Source organism: Notolepis coatsorum (genome assembly GCF_963971535.1).
Source record: "Notolepis coatsorum genome assembly, chromosome: 1".
NCBI classification, from domain to species: domain Eukaryota; kingdom Metazoa; phylum Chordata; class Actinopteri; order Aulopiformes; family Paralepididae; genus Notolepis; species Notolepis coatsorum.
The window spans coordinates 280,250,693-280,270,287 of NC_140165.1; the positions used below are offsets into that span (position 1 = coordinate 280,250,693).

Genomic DNA, 19,595 nt, shown 5'->3' on the forward strand with positions numbered 1-19,595 from the left:
CAATGTCGAGTCCGTGTCACCTGCCGTTGGGTGAAGTTCCCATTTAATTGAAGTATTCAACTTAATACATGTGATGAGCCAAACAATAATTTCTGCATAATGCTGTTAATAATACTGAAAACGAGCGAGGGTACGTGCGTGTGTTCGTGCGGTAAAAACCGTGAGATCTCTCCGTCACCCATACCTAGATACCTTGATTGACATAGCATACACCTGTGCCTTTATTCAAAACCTATGCGCTCCGTGCTGCCACCCAGTGCTCCGTGCTGCCACCCAGTGATGAACTTAACAAACTACAAACTAAGCACAAAAACCATCAAATAGCTCCTACACACCGGCCCCAAATGTGAAGGTGGAAAACAATTACATTAAAGAAGAAAAAAGGAGCTATAACAAATGTTCTTGGTTCTTCTCTGAGCCAGAGGTTACCAGCACGTAACTGAACGTTGGGTCGTGACCTTTACCGCCAGACCTTACACTGCTTCTTGAAGCAGAAAGAGCTTGGATATGGGCCACTCCAACTGCCCTGTCTTGGTCTTCAACCGTACTGCCCGTACAAGCCCTTTGCCCATCGTTGTGAGAGTGTCTGGGGTATGGGGTCATCCCAAGACATGTTCCTTCGACACATTTCTTGCAACAACAGTTTTGGTAGCAAGGTGAATGGTGATGAGAACCCCAACTGGTCACTGGGACTGACGATTGGAAAAATTCCACGTCTGGTGTGTGCTCGCTTTTCCACTCTCAGTCTTTCCTTCTTTGGGTGGCACACCCAGTGATGAGGGTGATACCACACACTGCCATTTTTGTAGTCCGGCTGGACTTGAGGCACAATTTCTCCGTAGCCACTGTCAATCACATGAGTAAGAAAATCTGTGTACTCTGTGTAATTTTGGTAGCCCTTATTCCGTTCAAACTTTCTTTTCAGACCCTGAAGGCGCTGTTCCACAATGCACCTGTTGTTTGGCATGGTGATGTCATCCACTTTAAAAGGCAAGTCCATGCAATAATGTCCTTCCTGCATGCAAATAGACTTATCCAAGATCTCCATAAATCTCAGGTCCTCTCTTGACATCTCCTGCTTCTCCTCCAGTGACTTCTCGTTGAACTATTGGTTGTACTGAGAGACCAACAGCTCCTCCAGTTTGACAATGGATGTCCTATTGGCATAATATGGTCGAGCAGCTTCTCTGACAACCATTATTACCCCTCAAAGGACCGTTGACGACCCACCCCAATAGGGTCTTCACGGCATAAGGTCCATCACCTTGGCTGTTGATAATTTCCCAGGGTTCCATGAGTTTTGATGCATTAGCTCCAATCAAAAGTTCAACATCAGCGTCCAATTCTGGGATCCTGATACCCTTCAGATATTCCCATTTTTCAATATCTTGCTGAGTAGGGATGTTACTCTTTGAAACAGGGATTGTTTCATGTGTGAACGTTTCTGGGAGCTCCATAAAGTGGTTATTATCCAACTTGGACACTTCCAGTCCTGTAAGGATTTGGCTTTCAATGACCTTTTCTTGACCCATAGTGCGCATAAGAATGTTGGTCTTTGTACTCTGTAGATTCAGCTTCTTCATAAGATGGTTGGTACAGAAGGTTGCTGTACTTCCTGGGTCTAAGAAGGCGTAGGTCTGCAGCACTCCATTTCCTTTCTTGGATCTCAACTGTACTGGAACAATGGAAAGGGTACAGTCGTGGTCTCCGGCCCCAGTACAACCAAAAGTCACAAGAAACAACTTTGTAGTGGCCGCTTGTCGCTCCCCAGTGAATTGACAAGCGTCCACGGTCCACCCGCTATTACTGGCTCCTACTCGGTCCCAAAGTTGTGATGTTGAATGAATTGAATGTCCAAAGTTGCCGCCGGTTCGGTTTACAGGTTTATTGTTGTCCAAAGGTGAATGATGGTGAATGAAGGGTTAAATCAGAACAGTTGTCAAGTGCTCAGATGAAACAGTGAAACAGCAGTGAAACAGGTAGAAAATTGTATCCTAACACAGGTGCACACGATTCCATTGATCACCTTGGCTATTTATAGGGCTGTAATGGGTGGTGAGCCCTCTAGTGTCCAAACATAAATAAGACAGTTTAAAACAGTGCATTGATCTAATATATAATATATAGATAATAATAATACTAATAATAATAATCTATAACAAGAACACTCATTGGCCTTTACAGTCTTTGTAACAAAGAATGTCATGGTGGGGGACCCCCTGCTTAGAAAGTGGCCTGACTGGGGGTATATTTTGCACTATATTTCCTGGCCTGAATGATTTCCCCAGTCCGGCCCTGGTTAACACTTTGGATGCCAGCCACGCGTTTTGTCGTTAGTTCATGCCGACCGCTGAGTGCCCGCCAACGCTATATAGCGTTTGTTTGTTGTATTTTTTTATTGGCGATTTGAATTCATATTTCATCAATCGAGCCTCAGGTTAGTGTTGCAGACTCTCTCTGAGCTCAATTGGGAAGATACTGCCCCCTATCGTCCCTCCCTGTGTAACTGCACCCCATTACTTTAGACTGGGGGGGGCGGGCCAGTTTCCTCATTTTACTTTTCCGTCGAGCCAACTGAAGAATCCATTGTGATCGCCGGCCCGGAAAACGCGTGGATTATGTATTTACAGTACCCAATGCTGAATCAATTAACGTGATCGATATTTGGAATGGCGATCAGGAATTGGAATAATCTTTTTGGATAACATCTGATCTAAGGTAAGGAATCTATTTTACCAGTCTTGGGATAATCGGAGCTATTTTCACCTATATATCAGCATTTTCCCTATGCGTGTGTGGCTGTGCGAGTGATCAGGAAATGAGATAAGCGATATTTCAGCCCGCTTCTATAGCGTGCATAAATACACATATACTATCGATAATCTAGCGTTTATTTGAAAACGATTCATAAATAGGGCGAAAAATTACCGTTTGTGTATTCCAGAATATTCCAGTAAATGCCTTTTATCACGGAATTTTTATATTTTCCTTAAACAAGGGCTTTTCAAAATGCTATAAAATGGAAATGAAGCGATTAAAAAAAACAATCCGTTTTGACAATGTTGACTGCAAACAAGTCATTGATAAACGACGGGCAGATTAGACACATAGCCATAATTTAAGATTGAGATTATGCGTTCACAACGCTATCATTGAAGTGGGTGCTGGCATTTAACCACGTTTTACCATGTTAACCAGTGGCACTGGAAGTGTTAAAAGCCTCCAATGCTTATTAGTGTGTGTGCGTTTGAACATTTGCATGTTTCAACCATACATTTCCATTTATTTAAAAAATGTATTTTCTTTTCTAGTTCCCCCCCCCCCCCTCCTATAATAGTGGGGGTCGCGGCTCTCTGGCATTGTTATTTGGGGGTCGCTGCCTGAAAAGTTTGGGAACCCCTGATTTATGTGACTGTTGATGATCGGATATTTTATTCCTCCCCTTTGCATCTCTCTCTAACACCTAGGACTGTCTCCCTTTATTTTCTCTGTCTCCACTTGCTCTCCCACAAGCCCACCCTGTTAGCTGTTGCCGTTTAGATTATCATCTATTTTGGTGAATTTTTTTACAACGGTCCGAGAGACCATGATGGCGGCTGAAGGGAGTGCGGCAATTCTGGCTGCCTGAGTGTTGGGAGTGTAATGTTAGAAGACAGCCTACATTGAATAATATATAAATATAATAATAATGAATTAAATATGCTCATTATTTACAAATACAATTATTTTCTTCTAGTTTTCCCAAAAATTACTTGAGAAAGAGGCGTCGTCTTATATTTGGACCAATGCGGTAATAGAAAAATTACACTGTCACTTTAAAGTGTTGGACTCAATTGGCAAAGACTGGTGAAACTGGTATCGGTACAACGCTACTATGAACAGATTTAATTATGGGGAATTGACTCCAAAAGGACCATACTGGTGGTAAACCTTGTCGCAGCTACAACTTCATTCATGATTTCTTTATTAATGTCCCAGATAGGAACCTCCACGGACCGTGCTTTTCACTGTGGTTGAATTATGAAGAAAGTCATTCCTAAATAGATCGACTTGAAAGAGAGTTGATCCCAATCTCGACGCACATGTGTGCACACACACACACACACACACACACACACACACACACACACACACACACACGCTCTCTCTCTCGCACAATCCCTAAAAGGCCAGTGGGCATACTAAGTCCTTGTCACAAGCGCCCAGACAGACAGAAGTGTGACGCGGGTCATGTGATGTAGCTGAAGTTAAACATTGACGCTCTGTCTGGAGATGTTATCACTGTGTCAAACAGACAGACTCTTCCTGGAATCGAACACTACCCAGGGCACTCATGGTTTTCTCTCTGTCTGTCTGTCTGTCTGTCTGTGTGTGTGTGTGTGTGTGTGTGTGTGTGTGTGTCGGGGACACCGGGGACACCGGGTTCATTCCATAAAATGTGTGTCGGGGACACCGGGTTCATTCCATAAAATGTGTGTGTGTAGCGGTACATAGACCGGAGACTCTCCCTCCATATTTACAGATAAATCAGAAGAAACTACTCCTTCACCTTCGCAAATGATCAACATGCCATGCTGCTGTGAAAATTCATAGCCTGAATAAACGCTGGGAGCACCTCGACTGCCTTTACTCAAAAAGGAAATGCTTCGGACCCGTTGGTTCAATGCGATGTCGTGAGCGGTGAAGTCATCATCTCACATTTCCATAACCAGTTTCAGGGGAAACCCAGGGCCTATGGCTGATATATGATAGTACCGCATACCAGCTGGGTTATCATTTTATGTGTTTTTTTTTTAATTTCTTTATGCAAAGCACCCCATAGACCAGTAATGTCACTCACTCACTCACTCATGGCCAGTTCAATCCATGTGGTTCGCATCTCTGAGACCTTCTGTCCTTGTTGATATTGTGAATCGTGATATACAATTTTGTGAATTATATATCTATTAACTCATTGGGCGCTAATAACGAGTATACTCGTGTTTCGCAGCCAACGCTTGAACGCCAATAACGAGTAAACTTGTTTTTGGATCCTTTGATCTTTTCTCTTTGATCCAATTTTTTTTTTTTTTTTATATCTTTTTCCCCCTCCTTTTTCCTCCGATTTTCTCCCATCCCAATGTTAGTCGTTATGCCAATTCCCAATCCCCTTCCTGGTCGCTGCGCACTTACCCCCCACAGTCGGTCTGGGAGAGTGGAGGCTACCACGTGCTTCCTCCGACACACGTCCAGCCAATCAACCGCTTCTTTTCACCTGGCAGCGCGGATTCTCACTGAGAGGGCGTAGCGTGTGGAAGGATCACACTATCCCACTTAGGTCCTATCCACGCTTAGCAGGCGCCCCGACCGAACTGTAGGAGTCGCTCTTTACAACGACCCGGACCCACCCCGCCAGCTTCTCCCACCCTCTAATACTGCCAATTGTATTAGTGTGAACGGTCAGCCAAGCTGGTGACAACCCCGGAGCTGTGAGCTGGATTCGAACAGGCGAATCCAGCCGATCCGGGGTTGGTGACGAACGCAATCTCCGTTACGCCACCTGACCGCCCCTAAGTCTTTGATCCCCATTCTAAACACTCAGCCGGAGCTCCCTGGCACAACGTTGGAATTGCAATGACGATCGAAATCCGCCAGGTGGCAGTATCACCTACCTTATGAACATGGGCCAGCTATTAGTGTGTTAGTGCCAGCCCCCACAGCCCCCAAACAACTAGGTAATCGTTGTGAGCAGCAGTGAGCAGGACACGTTCGACAATCGCGATCGCCTAGAGCGAACTATTGGATATTATGAAAAAGACAAAATGGATTATATGGATTGATCTGATCGATCAAATTTTATCAAAGAAGTTGCCATTGAATCCCAAGCTTTTTATTCTTGGTTTATATCCTACCACCCCACATCTACAACGCAAAGAGTTTAGATTTATAGATATGTGCATATTACAAGCAAAACGTGTAATAGCTCTTAATTGGAAAAATGTTGATGGACCAAGAATTGGTATGTGGATTAAAGAAATGGCTTCAAACATGTCAATGGAAAAGATGGTGTATATTGTTAGACGTAAACAAAACATTTTTGATAATGCCTGGGGACCGTTTGTGTACTTCTTAAAGCATAATACGAATGTTGGGAACTTGCTTCAACAAGAACAGGATTAGGGGGAGTACTGTGGGACAACTCTTATTATTGTGTAAAAACGACAAACACCCTTTACTTAATGTGTAAAACATTGGTTGTATTATTATTTATTTATGTTTATTTTTTATTTTTTATTTAAATCTGTATCCTTCCTATGTGAACCTGTTTTTGAAGTTAATTATTATTTTGTGGGGTGGGGTTAGGGGAGGGAGAACGCGGTGAACATTTTTGCTGAATACTGCTCTGCTGATATACATGTTGTAATTTGCAAACTAAAACCCAATAAATATATTGTTAAAAAAAAAATGTATTATATGGATGATGATTATGGACGATAAGGTGTGTTTCCACCAGACTCTGTTGGACTAAGCACTACTGGTAAAACGTAAAACAACTATAATCAAACCGACCGATGAGGAAACCTATTCGGCTCCGTGGTATAGTCTGGCCCGAGCACACAATAGTAACCTTGCTGCAATGCAATGGCGAGCAAAACTATTGGATATATTATGAAGAAGAAGACAAAACGGATTATATGGATCATAAGGTGCGTTTCCACCACACTATGATGTTGGACTATGTAAAATGTAAAAAAAAAATATAATCAAACCGACCGATGAGGAAACCTATTCGGCTTCGTCTATAGTCTGGCCCGTTATATGTATTGATCCTGTTCTGATTCAAGACACTTTTGGACTTGAAGTGAGAAATAGAGTACTTCTAAACCAAAGGTAACGTCTATTTTACGTGTACTTTACCGAAACGCCATCATAAAACATGCGTTTATATGATCGTAGCGTCGGATAACCCCCCCCCCAGCGAGCAGCCGAGATATTTGCGCATACGCTGCACAAAACACACTTTATCTCATGATCTAGAAAACCAGCCTGGATTATTTTGAAACGGGCAATGTTTATCTTGGGATTGTGAACGAACGAGAACAAATGCTTTTTTACATGTTGAACTATAAATAGTGTTTTTCAAATGAGCCATACTATTGTCTCCATATAATAATAATAATAATAATAATAATAATAATGGCTTGGATTTATATAGCGCTCTTCATGACACCCAGAGCGCTTCACAGAGTCCATTATTCGTTCATACACAGTCATACCGGTCGTGGTAAGCTACAATTGCAGCCAGAGCTGCCCTGAGGTAGACTCACAGAAGCGTGGCGAATAATCATCCGACCACCACCAACATTCATTCACATGCATACACATTCATACGAGGCAAGTAGGTTAAGTGTCTTGCCCAAGGACACAACGGCAATGGGATGGACATGGGCTTGAGCGGGATTCGAACCACCAACCCTTCGATCATTGGACGACCCGCTCTACCCCTGAGCCAAAGCCGCCCCACGAATAAACAAATATATATAGAATATATAATATCTCTGCAAAGATCGTGAAATATCGTGAAAATGGTCAAAAGAAGCTGGCACCAGGCAGCACAGATGGGGAAAGAGGGTGCACTCAATGAGTTAATGATGAGTAAAGTAAATATTAAAGCCACAATGTGTAAGTGAGCGCTCCACTTCAAACCTAATGGGTAGTGTCCCCACCAGCCAATCATACGCCGGCATGGTGCAGTCAAGTCTTCATAAAACCATACCCCTGTGCCTATATAATTTCTCACGCCATTTTTTATTCTTTTGAGCTTTTGAAGCATCAAAATCGATTTTCCACCATAGGTTTTTTTCTCAAACATTCTTAATGTGGACACATTGACTCAGTCTACAGTGAGAGAGTTGTATTGACCAGCATAGCAGCAATGCAGAGATATTCCATTCTAACATGTCACCGCAAGGTTCCCCCTTTTAACCAATCGGAGAAGCTCGAAGGGAATTTCAATGGAATGAGCTATTTTTAGTGGTTGAATCTATACGTTCCTCTTTGAACTCTGTGCAGCATTAAGGAGCCTGTAGACCAGGGGTCACCAACCTTTTTGAAACTGAGAGCTACTTCATGGGTACTGCCCGCTGGCACCGTGTTGGTGACCCCTGCTGTAGACTAACCACTAACTTACCCATTGAGCTTCTCTGATTGGTTAAAAGGGAGAGCAGAGCGTCTCTGTGAACAGTTTATCTCTGCACTGCTGCTATGTTGGTCAATGAGACTCACTCACAGTATACTCAGTCTGTGTATGTCCATGTCCACGTTTACATAATTTGGAACAAAAGAGAAGCTTAGCTTTAAGTCAGAATAGAAAAAACGTCACAAACTCACGTCTCATATTTTGAGAAGGCAAACTGAAAATGAGTTTGTTTGACACGTCCTTACCATACAGTCCAATATGGTAGACATTATTTTGATTATCTAACGTGATTTGTCCATACCTAAGCAGATATCAATTACTGTATATCATTATCGTAATTTATTTTCCATGTCCCGTAGCCCCAGTGTGTGTTGTGTGTGTGCGCGCGCATATGCGCATGTCTCACTCTTTCTATGAATTTGACTTTGACTTCTATCCTGTGGCAAGTATACTGTGTATGACTAGACAAAAAAGCATGACCCTCTCCTCCACACACACACACACACACACACACACACACACACACACACACACACACACACACACACACACACACACACACACACACACACACACACACACACACACACTACACAGTTGTTTTTCCTCAGGCTTTGTTGGGTCACACCCTAGTAAACAAGATGGGCATCGTTACCAGTGGGGATAACACCGGAAGCATACTTGCCCCGCACTCAAGCTTGTATGTGTACATTTTTGTGTATGTTCCATTTACTACAATTAACATAAGAGAAAGAAAAAACTGAAAGCATAAAGAAAATCAAACATTGATATTGAACAGTGAAGATACAATGCATGGTTCTATTCATTCACATATAAAAAATAAATAAACAACCTTATCTGAAAGGGTAACTGAAATTGATACAAATAATACAAAAAGATAAATACAATATAAGATAAAACATCACATCTTACATCAGTCTCATTTACATTTCATTATCATTTCACATTTTGATATACTTTACATTTTTTTATTCTTTACTTGCCTTGTTGATACTGGTAGCTTGTTCCAGTTGAATATGGCTCCATAGAGCACTGTGGATTTAAGATTATTAGTCCTTGGTCGAGGAAGTACCAGGTTGCCATGACCTGCGTGTGTCACTGTGTGTATGTTGTGTGTCCATCATGTGTATGCCCTGACTGTGTGTGTGTATATGTTGTGTGTGTGTGTGTGTGCGTGCCATCATGCACACTGACAGTGTATTTATTTACCATACTAAGTACCTCCGGGTGTCTGTTGATGCAGGCTTATCATTTTGAACCGGGAGATGCTGGAGAGGCAGTGATGTATGTATGGAGTGACTTAGTGATGTATGTATGGAGTGACTTAGTGATGTATGTAGGGAGTGACTTAGTGATGTATGTATGGAGTCATTTAGTGATGTATGTATGGAGTGACTTAGTGACTTTGTGATGTATGTATGGAGTGACTTAGATGTATGTATGGAGTGACTTAGTGATGTATGTATGGAGTGACTTAGTGATGTATGTAGGGATTGACTTAGTGATGCAGTGTTGTATGGAGTGACTTGGTAATACAATGACCGGAGACTGAGAGATTTAAATATGTTCGACTTCAACAGATTTACAGATAACAAACGGTACCGGATAATGGAAACCCTGCTGCCAGTACCGATACTATACACTCATTACTATACTATACTCCCATCTGATATTTGTATTTTCCTAGTTAATACAGTTGCACAGTGCACACGTCAAGTACATTAAAATTAGTAATACCAATCTAATGCATTAAGAAAAAAGTAGGGATGGGTATCGTAATCGTTAGGATTTTATCGATACTACTACTCTTATCGATACTGCTTAACGGTTCTGTACTTTATCGATACTCTTATCGGTTCTTTTAGATTCTTATTATAAAAAAAAATTATACATTTATTATTTGAGCAGCTTAAGGCCATATCTGTACTTGATGTTTGTTTGTTGTGTTGCATATTTGAGATACACTTCAATCAAATCAAATCAAACCCCCCCTCTTAAAAACAAAAACCTGTGTTTAACCTAACCATCTATAAAACATCATGCTAAAACTGAAACAAATGTCCTACTCCCCTAAAGAAAGAAATACATAGCAAACATGACTCAGTTATCCAATAGTGCTGCTGCTTTTTATTTTGTTAAAATCTTTTAGTTAATGAGACTAAAAGACTACAATATGACTACAATGATTTCATGACGGCTACCTGTCCTCGCGTTTCCGGTTTCCGGTGCTATGCACGGAGATCTTTAACATTACATTTTCAACAACGGATTGCTGCTAATTAAACACTTCATGGAAACACTGGAAAACGGAGTAACGTTAATGTTATGTCGAGTTCATACGTGTAGTGTAGTATGAACTCGACATAACGTTAACGTTACTCCGTTTCCAGTGTTGCTGCCACCGTTGCGTCGCAGATGGATGGTACACTCTGTTAGCTCCGTAGCTAATCTGCTCCTAGACTACCGATAGCAGTACCGATAACGGCGGAGCTTATCAATTCTCAGTTTTTTTCTAATTTAGTACCGGTTCCCGTTTAGAACCGGGTTTCGGGGGGCATCCCTAGAAAAAAGTGGCCAGGATTTTCATTGATCTTTTTAACAAAACAGGATCAGAATTTGATTGGGCGTTGGGCCTAGTATAGCCGATGCAGATCAGTTTAAAAAGGCTGCAACACTGAATCCTAACGACTCTGATGCTGATCTTTCAGATTGGCCCAGGACAGCACTACTAGGTTTAAAATAGCTGTAATTACTCTTTAATTCCAACCTTAAACGTACCCTGAAATTAACCCCATTTCCTACTTGGCAATTATATTGTTGATCAGTAGAGTCCTTTCTCAGCACAGTCCATGCTGTTTTTCATACTGGATCCTCGCAGCTCTGCCTGCTTGGCCCCAAAAGAAAGCACCAGTTCAGTGGGGCCAGGGGCCATGTGCCAGTCTGTACAAACCCTGAAATAAACTCTGAAACCGACCGTACATTTGAGTGCATTGTGGAGCTGGTTTGATCATTGATTTCAGGGCTTGTACAGCCTGGAGCATGGCCCTGTTAAAGGAACACGCCAACATTTGGGGAAATTAGCTTACAGTCTTCTCCAGAGAGAGACAAGAAGGCTCTCGACGTTCGAACAATCGTTTTTAATCATAAAAATGTGCTCCTAAATAATTGTTCTGGTTCAGTACTGTCGAGTCTTGGGCACATTTACGCATATAGCATATGCGCATATTGCTGGGGTTATTAAGAGTAGTAGTGGTCACGGGAGGCTTCAATAACGTTTAGATGGTAATCCATTTTGTGAATCCATTTGTTGAAACAACATATTTGTTGGCCGGCGGCTCCTGCTATCTTAACGTTAGAAGCTTTGCTTATTTATGTCCCTTCTCGAACAAAACCATTTGTCTTGAGCTATGTTGACAAGATATATTTTATTTTATTATTTGTATTTTATAAATTTTTTTATGTATTTGTTATTTTTTATTTCAAGTTTGTGTGTTTATGGTTGTTCGAGATAAATAAAGATCAAATCAAATCAAAAGCTACAGTAAACATGCTTAACATACCTGTGTAACGTTAAGTAACTTGTGTTCCGCTGGGAAACCAGCATCACTGCATACACTTGGTTTAATCAAAACGTCCATTCGGAAACGATGTATTATGAAATAAAACGGGTGAGTGTGAGTCACTCAACTCGCTCTTTTTTGCATGATTGAGTCATTTCCTGATAATGTATGATGGTGACCCCTCCTCATCATCGACTAGACTGTGTTGTTGTGTCTGTGTTTACGCGTGATTTTCGAATTATTGTAAACACAACAGAGTACTGTGATATTCTGATATATATCACATTCTGATATATATTTTTCGTGTAAAATACATTTAAAAAAAGGTTCGAACCAATTAAGATTTGAATGCCAATGTAACAAACGAAGGTCTGAACGTTTGGGCTCAACCCTACTGTGCGTTCAGTAGAAAGCTATCTGGCTGCATGTTAGCCTAGCTTAGCACAATGAATGAAAGCGGACATGGCCGGTTAGCCTTCGGGAGAGGTGTTAGTTGGAAAATGCCTAGGCTAATCGACCATGTCCGCTGCCATTCATTGTGCTAAGCTAGGCTAACATGCAGCCAGATAGCTTTTTACTGAACGCACAGAGAGGGAACTGGTATCTATCTATATTGTCTCTCTCTGGAGAAGACGATAAGCTAATTTCCCCAAATGTTGTTGTGTTCTTTTAACTTTGCATACATTTTGTGGCTGACTAGCCTGATCTATAGGTATCTAGTATGAAGAACAACATGGACTGGTAAAGTAAGGAAATGGGGCCAGATGGTTCCAAAACTCTGAACTTGTCTTTTTAATTCTGGTTCTGCGTAAAGGCAAAGTATTGTGGGATGTATAGCAAATTGTTGACTAGGCCGTCGTCCTGTAATGACATTGGGTGCGGCTGGGGCCGAACGCACTCAAGTTGATACTGAAACAGAAACGCGCACACATTCTACACACAGTCTGTCACTTTCAAAGCAGAAGTCCTTAATTATTGCTTTCTGTTGACTTCTCTGTTCACTCTCACACACACCTGCCTTGATTCACTGAGCCCGAAACCTGCAATCGACTCCTACTTGGTCTTCAGTTTTCTCACCCTCACTCGCACGTGTAGTATAATACTCACACATGTACACAGTTACAATTTCAGTCTGTACGTTTTCAGTAAGTCCTTCATTTTAAACTGCATGTTCAGGGTTCAAATGATCACCTGAGAGCTATGGGGGCCCCCTGATTTTTTTTTTTTTTTACTATTTTTTTTACTGAAATTGTGGCTGTTTTCGAAGTCATATTTCAAGGAATATCTCATTAGGATTAGTCTAATACTAAGTAATGACAATGACATCACACAACAGTCTAATCATTAGACTATTGTGTGATGTCATTATTCAGTCTCATTCTTAACCATTAATATTTGTTCATTTTCTTACTCACCTCTGATATATAATGCCATATTTACTTATTTGCATTTTGCATCTGATAAAATACAACAATTTAATTTGAAAAAATTTGACAATTTATGAACTTGAATTAACATTTATTTGTCTCTGCACCAGGGTTAGAAATTAACGGGGGCTTGGGGCAAAATGCCATCGAAAATTTACCAAATGCCCTCGAAAATCAGTTAAGGGGGGCAAGAAAAGCCCCCGACAGTTTACTAATTATATATATAATTATATATATGCTCTACAGTGCGAGCATTTCCCTCGTATTTGCCCCTAATAATATGTGTGTGTGCGAACCGGAAAAATCATTTACTTGCAGTGTGCGAGACGAGTGAATATTACAAAACAGCTCCGCTGTTAATAGTTCAGAAACTGGACTGAAATTCAGTTTTTGGGTGGAATGCAAGGAGGGAGGGAGGCGGGGCCCGCTGCGTGTTACAGGGTGCTTGAGAGGTGCGAACACAGACAGACAGAGAGCTCTAGTCATTAAGTTACACTGCTATCTTAAAGGGGAACTATTTTACTATTTCTTTCACTATTTGGGCACTTTTACACAATTCCTGTGAGTCTATGGAACACCTCTGTAATATATATATTTTTTTTATTCATTGTTTTGTATTTCTAATCAAGTCCTCAAAAACAGCATTTTTCTACCTCAAGATCTCGAGCTGTTTTGAGCCTGGGCTCCTAAACCACTGCGCAGCGGCGTTGTCGCCTGAACATTAACATGCAGCGGTGTCTTTCTGACATCACATATCGCGCACATTTTCAAATGACTCAGTTCAGTGAGGGTGAATATTGTGAGAGGAGAATTGGAAGAATGCGCCAATATGAGAATTTTGAGACATAGATCATATTAATATAAGTTCACATAGCTAGGAAACAATGCTAAACACTCAAAAAGGCCATTTATAAGATAGTTCCCCTTTAACGTTAGCAAGCTAAGCATCTGCATAGCGCGACCTGTGTAACGTTAAGTGACTTGTGTTCGGCGGGGAAAGACCATTTCATTTGTAACACAACTCCAAAGAATAACATCCAAATCCGATCCCGATGCGCATTTCCTTCATTCCACAGCGCTGAGCGTGCAACGTATTTCATTGATCGATCTGGCCAGAGCCTATACTCACAAACGTTCCAGTGCTGTCTTCGGGGATGATTTTAATCCAAACGTCCATTCAAAACTTGTATTATGAAATAATTCTGGGATGTCTGACTATTTCCTTATGCATTGGTGCGAGTTCAGCTGACAGTCCATGACATAAGTTCATGAGATGCTCTGTTCTTTTGTTGTGTTTGAGGTGGATGTTGTTGCGTGTGTGGGGTTTTTCACGTATCAATTTGAAACAAGCCTCTTGACTGTTGGAATTAGGGATGTTAAAAATAAAATAGCTAATAATATTCAATATTAGACATTCATTGATCCAGAGGCAACCGGCTATTCGTCTGCTATTTGTAGATATATCAAGACAACAACACAACTTGCCCTCAGGGACAACCATATTTAATCTATTTAGATAGAGTATTATTTACAGATAATTGAAGGTACCTCAAAACATGAAACCAAGCCATGTCACACATCGTGTGTGTGTGTGTGTGTGTTACTTGAACAATTGTCACTGTGCTCCTAAATTTATGTGTGCTCCTAAATTTGTATTTAGATTTTTGTATTAACATTTTATTTAGGAGCACATGTGCTCCTTGGGAAAAAGGTTAGCGTAGAGCCCTATATATGGAGACATTAACATTACGTTATCAAACATAGGGACGAAGACTGTAAAAAAAAGTGTCAACAATGTTTTATAATCTTTGTTAATTTTCATTATAAAAATGTTGTGCCCCCGAAATACAAAAAAAGCCCCCGAAAACCAATTAAGGGGGGCAAAAAAAGCCCTTGAAAAGAAATGTTAATTTCTAACCCTGCTCTGCACTTATAAATAAAAAACTAACAAAATAATCTAATGGAAAATAAATAGTTGTATGGCACAACAGCAGCATTTATCAGGATACAGTAAGTAACATTATCATCTGATAAAATAAATACTTGTATAAATCTAAATAAATAATGTTTTTTTTTCATCTCTGTGGCAATGTGCTCTATGATCTGTGCACAAGAATGATCGCATCGGTGAGCTGGCCCGACTGTCGCACCGTTCAACTCATTAAGTGTCATAAGGGGGTTAAATTTGGTATACGGCAACCTTTCTTTAGCGACAGTATATGCTGCCCTGAATGAACTGGCTGTCTCCTTGAGCAAAGCAGATGTGATTTCGCTCACTTTTTTTGGAAGCACTTCCTTTTGGTTTTGACTTTCTATTTCTATAGCTTGCTTATGAGCAATGCTATCACTGCAAGTATATTTTCTTCCTCAACTTCTTGCTCTGAGAGCTAGTCACAGTCCCATTCATCCACTGCTCTGCCAAATGGGCTCCAAATGATTTATTTAACAATGTCTTGGCGTTTTTACATGGAAGGCAGCCAATGCATCCCTCCTTGGCAAATAACCAGCTATATTTATTTTTCCAAAAGTTCCACTGACTCGGACCCCAGCATTGTGGTGGTTGAGTAGCAGCACAGTCCAGGTCTAGTGGTGGAGACTCGGGTCTGGCAGTGGCAACCGGCGTGGTAACAATAACAGGTGCACTGTGCACAGGAGCAGCAGAGCTAACACTAGTACTAGCACTAGCTGTAACTGAGGGGTTACAAAACCCTGACTGTATTAAAGATTGTGATAGATTAAACCACTGCTAACTATTATTATTATTACTTGCCAGAAAGTACAGTTATAATATGGCAGACACTCAGAATAATACGGCACGGTGACAAAGAAATATCATTTAGAGTATTTATTATTATGCAGCAATTGTACAGAATGGGAATTAAGGGTCGCGCTTGTATGGCGAAGAATATGAATAAAGTCAGTCAGTAGCAAAGTCATTTGGAATGAATAATTCCTAAGCTGGGATACTAGACTAAACGCCGCCTGGCGTAGGGTGGCACTATAGTGGGCAAACGATGGTACCGCTGGAGACAGGGGGTGTCCTCCCAGAGATGTAAGCTCTGGAGGAAGGAAGAATGTTCGGATACTCACCCTGAAGAAGGCCATGTAGGCCGAAACATGTTGGACTTTTAAAAAAAAAATCTAAATAATGTAAGCTACTTATTAAAGGCTTTTTAACAACTGTAGAGCTGCCTTGGATCTCAACCTTTCTTATATAAGCGAATCCTACCCCGGATTTAATCCAAAGAGCACCTACCTGAAACAAAATAAGAACGCTGAAGCCCTCTCCATATCCTTTGTTCTACTCAGTCTGTTCACTTGAATAAGAAGGGGTTCTCGTATAGATCCAGTCCTTGTAATCCAAATGCTCAGCAACAAAGCAATAGCTGTAATCCAATTGCCCGATAGCAATGACGATAGCCAGCTAGCTTCGGTCCTCGAAGCTAGCCCGAGGTAAGATCTTCAAGGTGGTTAAATCCAAACGACAGTGGGTATTAACGAGGCTCTTCTCCACGGTAGTACGTTCCACAATCACTATAATCCAACCAATACTGGTTCTGCAATCGCCGCCGTAGGTACCAATATGCACATGTCCAGTAGGTCCACGACTAGGCCCTCCTCGTGTACTGGCACTAACTACTAAGTCCACGCACACTTGCTAAGGTTTCACTAGTTACTAAACGAACGAACTGCTTGTAATGCTACATACCGAACGAACTGCTGTAACACGATTCACACTAAATGACGACTCTTTACTTCACATTAAGCTAAGTCGAACTTGACGTTACTGCATTAACTCTGACACTTTTACTATTCACTTCGCACGTTAGGTTCACAACACTCTGTTTAGACGAACTGCTTCACACTACATTAGAATCACACTACTGCTGCTGCGCCTTCCACGATATATATACTTAAGTGGCTTTCTAGTGCCAAGCCTCAGCTCTCGTCTCGAATCAATGCGCCGGCACCAGGCATGTTCCAACATGCCCAGACTCGCCTTTGAACCTGACTTCAGGGGTGCGTTGTCTGGCGCCGAGAACGTCAAGGGCGTTATCCAATGAGGAAAGTGAATATTACTAGGATTCAAATGCAGGCTTAAAGGGATATAACTTATATATATAAATAATATACAAGGTATATAAAACAATAAACGTAGATTCTCAGCTTTAATCTGGCCCTTCACAACACTAGCAGTGTCAACTTCAGTGACAGTAGCGCTGCTAGCTGCTGCACTAACAGCGTCAGTCTTTGGCCTTTTTATAAAACCAAAGCTGTCCAGCTTTGTACAGCCTTGCGATCAAAAAAAATATATACATTAACATTTTTTTTATAATACAATAAATATCGGTTATCGATATCGGTTATCGGCTTGAGGAGCATAAAGTTATCGGTATCGGTGTCAAAAAAACAATATCGTGCATCCCTAATCCTAAAGTAGCTCATTGGACGACACTGTTTCTTTTGGTGTCTTCGCCCTCAAGTGCAGAGTGACCTAAGACACGAGTAGGCCCTCTTTCCAGGAGGAGATAACTGGATTTATTTTAGACTAAAATAAGTTTAAAAAAATTGTGTGGTGATAAATAGATGAGAATTATGTGCAGATAAAAAGGGATTAACACATTGAGTGCCACGCCCCTTCCCGGAAGTGCATAGGCCATGCCGCCCATTAACCCTATGTAATTGCTCACCTTGTTTGTAGAGCTAAACCTATATTTTATATTATAGCTATGGATCTAATAACGCCGTCGATTGTCAGTGGGTTTCTTCCGGTCAACATGCAATTTTTTTTTTTATTTTTTCATCAATACATTTCCGTTTTATACCGTGGTGAATATGAGTATAGTTGTAGAGTGATCCTGTGTAATCCCAGGGAACTCCGTCAAACAGCCCTTTAGTGAAATCCACTAAACACGTTGCCATTTCTCGCCAGATTTTTTAATCATCCTGAAATCAACGCTAGATTATCGGTAATTATGTTTCATCATGCATGCATGAAAGGGGACGGGGGGAAACTCTCCCTCCGTGCTTTGATTGCAGCCAACGGCACACACACACACAGGCTGCGATCGCGGGAAAGAAATGATCGGATCAATGCAAGATTGATAATATATAGTCCTTACCTTGTCTATGATGTACTGCAAAAAGAATAATCCAATTATCTGATCGCCATACCAAATACTGGTCGCGGTAGTGTGTCCCACGTTTACCACCAAAGAAAATGAACGGGCCGGCGGTGGAGCCTCATCGATGCATCGTTATGAGCGCTTGCCTTGCTGGAGTGTATAGACCCCGCCTGCACGCTGCAGCTCGGCCAGGAAAACAAACCACATCGTTTCAAATGGAGTGCAATAGCGGCCGCAAGGCGTTAGGCGGCGGTATCGCACCGCTGTGGTCTCAGACAGAGTGCAACACAGTCCTACACCATAGCAGGATGAATTATGAATGGAAATAGCTAATAAAAGAAATAACGATCCAATAACGAGTTTACTCGTTGCCAGAATTCGATTGGCGGGCTATAACGAGTTAAAACATCTTTAATTTTCTGAGATCTTTAATCTCAACTCTGCTCTTCTTCCCTTAGATGCCGTGTCCCAGCGTCTCCTCATGCGCCTCCTGCAAGGAGCAGAGACATAGGGAGTAAGAGCCTCCAGGAGAGAACAGGTGAGGTGTGTGTGTGTTTGCTTGTATCTCTATATGTGTGAGGACACTTCACACAGTTTTGACTTCTTGAAGCCAACAAGTGAGGTTGGTCCTCATGTTGAAAAAGTGGCCATTTTGAGGTAAGAGTTTAGGTTTAAGTAAGGTAATGGATTGTTTTGAGGTAAGGATTTAGGGTTAAGTAAGGGGGGCATGTCTATGTTCCCCGGGTCCTATGTTCCCCGGGTTCTATATTCCCAGCTCCCGCTACCCCCTCCCTAAAAAGCGACGAGTTGTGCGAGGGCCGACCATGTCAGCTTGCTTCATTTCTCTGTCATTACGGTAGTGTTCTCAAACGTACAAAAAAAAGGGTCCTATGTTCCCCGCTACTCCCGAAAAAGCGACAGAGTTGTGTGAGGGTGTAGATAGATGGTGCAACATGTGTAATTGTGTGTGTGTGTGTGTGTGTTCTGGATGTAACAGTACTGTATATCTACTCCAGTGCCGTCTGACAGATTCGGCCATCAGAAGCTGCTTGCGTGTAACGGAGATGAATATCTGTTATTTAGTTAGGCCTACTGGACATTTTCGTTGACATAAGTAGATTTTTCGTTTTTGTTTATTTATTAAGTTAATATAAAGCGTGTTTCGAAAGTTTTTGAGGTTGTTAAATACACGCTTTTGATTTCTTTAAGTGGCGAGTGCCGTCTTTTTCGTTGTCCGCTTATTTCTCGCCAGAGAGATACAATGTTGATGATCACAATATCC

General features: G+C 41.4%; 1 protein-coding gene across 2 annotated transcripts in view; it reads left to right on the forward strand.

Annotated features, from left to right (window-relative positions):
• Positions 1-19,595, forward strand: part of pik3cb (phosphatidylinositol-4,5-bisphosphate 3-kinase, catalytic subunit beta) — a 277,178-nt gene that overhangs the window by 93,484 nt on the left and 164,099 nt on the right. Inside the window, exon 2 of one of the 2 annotated variants that reach the window (XM_084332779.1) lies at positions 18,772-18,856. The gene's annotated coding sequence lies outside the window, so the exon portion shown is untranslated. The remainder of the gene's footprint in view (positions 1-18,771; positions 18,857-19,595) is intronic. The other variant, XM_084332778.1, reaches the window with a different exon arrangement.